This window comes from Cebidichthys violaceus, unplaced genomic scaffold (assembly GCF_023349555.1).
Source record: "Cebidichthys violaceus isolate CVI_PGR_0920_01 unplaced genomic scaffold, fCebVio1.0.p SCAF_3, whole genome shotgun sequence".
Lineage (NCBI taxonomy): Eukaryota > Metazoa > Chordata > Actinopteri > Perciformes > Stichaeidae > Cebidichthys > Cebidichthys violaceus.
This window is the reverse complement of record NW_027176483.1, coordinates 22034894-22039372: the sequence shown is the minus strand read 5'-3', so window position 1 is coordinate 22039372 and position 4479 is coordinate 22034894. Positions and strand designations below refer to the sequence as shown.

The following is a 4479-nucleotide window of genomic DNA, read 5'->3' as shown; positions in this document are numbered from 1 at the left end:
TCGAGGAAATGACAAACAAGAGACTTGAGATGTACCCTTAGTCAAATGTCATGAAGGTCAGTTCATTGTTCACTAATAAGAAACGTGAAAATGTTGTCAGACTTTTTTTTCTTTTAAACATACTTCATTCGTATCGTCATATACATACACGTGGAGATAGTCCTGTGCTGTAGGAGCAGTGGGGCTGCTGAACACTGAGGTTCAGTGTTGAAGGACTCTTGACGGGTGAGGGTGAGGGTGAGGGGTGAGGAGTGAGGGTGAGGAGTGAGGAGTGAGGGTGAGGGTGAGGGTGAGGAGTGAGGGTGAGGAGTGAGGAGTGAGGGTGAGGGTGAGGAGTGAGGGTGAGGGTGAGGAGTGAGGGTGAGGGTGAGGGTGAGAGTGAGGGTGAGGGTGAGGGTGCTGCTTGAACTTCTGAGGAGGACGGTCTGCTATCATCACCAACGAGAGGAGAAGTGTGAACCCTCTCACATAAAAGCCTCATATTATTTCATACAAATGGATGATTGATATGTGTGTCCTCTTCAGAGCTTAACTCTACTGCGTTCTCTCTAGTGTCCACCAGGGGGCGACTCCTCTGGTTGTATAGAAGTCTAGTCTAAAATGACTCTACTTCTCTCTTGATTTATTCCCTCAGTAAACATTGTAAACATGAGTTTATGGTCTCAATCTCTAGTTTACAGTCTTCTTCAATACAGCATGATGTTCATTTAGTACATTATGCTCCATTTAGAGTCACACAGACCATAAAGCAGGGGATGATTTAGGGGCGGGGCTTACGTTTGTCGGTTGCAAAAAAGCCAAGATGGAGACGGCAAAATGGCTGAACTCAAAGCTTCAGAACATCAGTCCACAAACCGACGGGTGACGTCACGACGACTACGTCGTAGGAAGATTCAAAAGATTCGGACCTCGTCTACATCTTCAAGGCCTCCGCTCCCCTCAGAGCTCCTCCGAGGGGAGCGGAGGGTTCACTCTCCCAGCCTCCCTTCTGGAAAGAAAAGAGGAAGAAACGTCTGAAGTGATTTCAGCAGCAGCGCAACGCAGCGAGCAGCGCCGGTCCGTCCTAGAAATGTGATCGGTCCTGAGCGGAGGTGGTATCCATTACGGGATCGGCTAAACCAAGCACCGCTGCTGTTGGTTTAGCTGAAGACTGATCGAGGCTGTTTATACGGCTGAAGGTTGTGGAGAGGACAGAGAGAGAGGACCAGGGAGCTCACAGCGTTCAGATGGAGGTGCTCAAAGTCTAACGTTACTGCGAGGAACCTTCTCACCGGTTATGAAACATTCCCAGTTGAACACTGTGTGACCTACATAAGTAGACGAGACCATCGGCGAGAAGACCGTCGATCAGAAACTCCTTCAGCTCACACTGCAGCGGGGCCTCCAGCAGCATCCGGAGATCCGGCTCCGCTGGCGCCTTGGACCTGCAGTCGGAAGCTCCGGCGGCCGGAAGAGAGCTCGGCGCCCCCCGGCGGCGGCGCCTCCTCCTCCTGGCCAGGAGCAGAGCTTCTCCTCGCCGGGGAGCCGACACCGACGCCACGATCAGATCAGACCGCCAGACGCCCGCTGCAGTGAAATGAGAGGTTTTCTAAAGGGACTCTGGTGCTCGGAGACGAGGGCAGTCTTCGTCCTCGGGGACCGCCAACATTGACACAAAATGACGATCAATCTTTGGTGTCAGAGTCTATTGATTTCAAAGTTAAGGTTCATAACTTCATATCTTAATTTAACTTTCACGATGAACTAGAGCGCTGTCTTTGTACCTTTGACCGGATTGTTTGCGTGTCTCTATAGTTATATATATATATATATTATCTATTGTTCAGGCGTGTTATTCTGTCACTGTGCATCATGACTAACATTTAAGCAACGTTGTCATTAAGGGACAACTGAGGAAACCCGGACTCTCATCGAGTGGCGGGCGACCAACGAGAGCCTTTGACCCGGCAGCAGCTCCAGCAGACCGGATGTGAGTGAGTGTTGATTTAGAGAACAGTACACAGAACAGTACACAGTACACAGTACAGTAGATGTACAGTACTAGCCCAGGATACCTAAAAACATCACCAGCTTACCTGTAAAATGCAAACACGTGACTTTAGATATATAACCGCTGCACAGCGTCGTCTGCTTCACTCGTCTACACAGACGTGTAGCAACACTGACACCTACTGGCGATCCACTGGAGCTACTGCTGCCTAAAAAGGACTGAATAACAGCCCGTCAGCAGCGCCACACACACGGGGGTGAGCGAGCGTGACGATCAGGCTGTCTACAGTCAAACGCCACCCTCTGGTGGCCGCGAGGACACACTGCAGCCAGAAGAAGAGATGTAAAGACAATCTGCCATGATTTATTCATGTTTCCTGTTGCTTTATACACAGCGAGCAGAACTCTGTACACACAGACATACAGAAACGGGACTGATCACTGAGCACACGGTGAAATATTCATACACTGCAACAACAAAAGCAGAGCTGTCGTGATACCCTGCCGATGGTCCGGTCGGCCGTTAGCACCACTCGTGTCTCTGCCTGTCACACTCAATAGAAACTGGACCGCTGTGGTCTGGACTGTGTCGGTGAGGACGGGTTCTGGCCGTCGGTTCGGTTCCCACGCAGTCCGACTCGGCGCGTCTCATCTCTCCTGGAGGTAGTGGATGAGGACTCTCTCTGAGCTCACCACGTGTCTGGGTCTACTAAAGTCACGCTTTTGGATGCCTGCACACGCACACACGCACACACACACACACACACACACACACGCACACACACACGAGGCGGTTTCAGATAAAACACTCAAAGTCACTCAAAGACATACTAACCAGAGAGAGACTCTCTGTGTCTTTGTTATCACTCGTGGTTCCATTCATTATTAATATGGAGATCATATGAATGTAGTGTTTAAGGGAACAGTCCGGACTGAGGAGCGCTACTGTACCTCTGAGCGCTGCGTACCAGCCCTGCAGACCCTGATCACTGCTGTCCTCCTCCGACACAAACCTCCTGCCGTCTGCAGAACACAGGGTTACTCTGACATTGTAGATATGGTGGAGACAGAGATTTGTTAGCTTGTGACTGACGATGAATCATCTGTGGCACCACCGATGAATTCTTCTGGTTTTTAGCCACAGATTAGAAGTGAATTTCACAGACGTTGCACATTTATTAAGGGTCTAAAGGAACAGTGAGTAGGATTTATTGGCAGAAGTGGAATATAACATTCATAACTACGTTTTCATTTGTGTATAATCACCTCAAACTAAGAGTCGTTGTGTGTTTATTAGCTTAGAATGAGCCGTTTGTGTTTACAGAGGGTGCAGCTCCTCTTCATCGTTGCGCCGCCATGTTTCTACGGAAGCCCAGAGCGGACAATTCTGACTGCTCACCACTAGACAGCACTAGTTCTACCACACGGCTGCTGTAAGGACAAACTGGTATTGTTGCATGATTACTAAATTGATAAGAAAGAAAGAAATACTGCCCCCAACTGGCCAGATGGGGGTGCTGTAATTACTGTCCACATATTTACATATATGGTCATAAAACATGGCACGCATGTGCATCTCTTCCAGATGTTAACATCTGCTTTGTGGGCAAAGATAATGACAGCATGCCCACGCAGTGTATTAGAGCCACTGTAGGTCGATAGGTAATAACACAGGTAATAACACAGGTAATAACACAGTGGTAGGGGGTAATATTCAAAGGAAAAATCTGAGAATTTAAGAGATTACATTTAAAAACTGAAGATTATAAATCATAGATTTGGAAGAAGAATACAGAAACAGTTTAATCTCAGCGACTCTTGTTAAGCTTTGCTCTAGTTCACTGAAATATGAAATGTGTGAGGCCGAATGTTGGAGAAATGTTTATGAAATGACAGATATTTCACAATGATCAATGAGCTTCAACACATCTGCGTTTACAAAGCTCTGTACATGTGATGTCTCAGCTGTGCTCTGGTCCCTCAGGAGTAAACCACAGAGGCGGCTTTGTGGAGAAACTCACGTTTTCCCTTCAGGTACATCATGGACTGAGGACCCCAGTGGACGTTCAGCTGAGGAGAGAGACGACAGATGGCTTCAGAACGAGGCTGAGACACGGGATCCAAGGAAACGAGAGCAGCTGAGGTTTACCTTCTGAGGCTGACAGGACTCAACCAGCAGGACGAGGACTACAGCACATGTCCACGCAGCCGGGGCTGTGATCTTCTGGAACGAGAACACCGAGCACCTCCTCAGGTCAAGAACAACACCTGTGATGCACTTCATAAACGTACGCTCAGCAAAGCAACTTCACCCTAATGTGATGTGACAGCTTCAACCAAACACATTCAAATGTAGATTGTTATACAATCCCGTAAAAGACACTTTTACAAAACTGCATTCAAATTCAGAAAAGGCAGATATGAGCTGTTGTTAAAAGAAGAAACACGAACGTGATCGTAGAAAGTCTCCACTTACCATATCTGCTGCAG

The 4479-nt window shown here is 48.1% G+C and overlaps 1 long non-coding RNA gene across 1 annotated transcript; it reads right to left on the bottom strand.

Annotated features, from left to right (window-relative positions):
* Positions 1-2414: 2414 nt before the first annotated feature.
* On the bottom strand, positions 2415-4210 carry LOC137880859 (uncharacterized). The gene is made up of 4 exons (XR_011103835.1): positions 4139-4210; positions 4011-4059; positions 2941-3012; positions 2415-2720 (listed from the first exon to the last, which is right to left on the bottom strand). It is a non-coding gene; the product is annotated as an uncharacterized lncRNA (long non-coding RNA).
* Between the last annotated feature and the right edge of the window lie 269 nt (positions 4211-4479).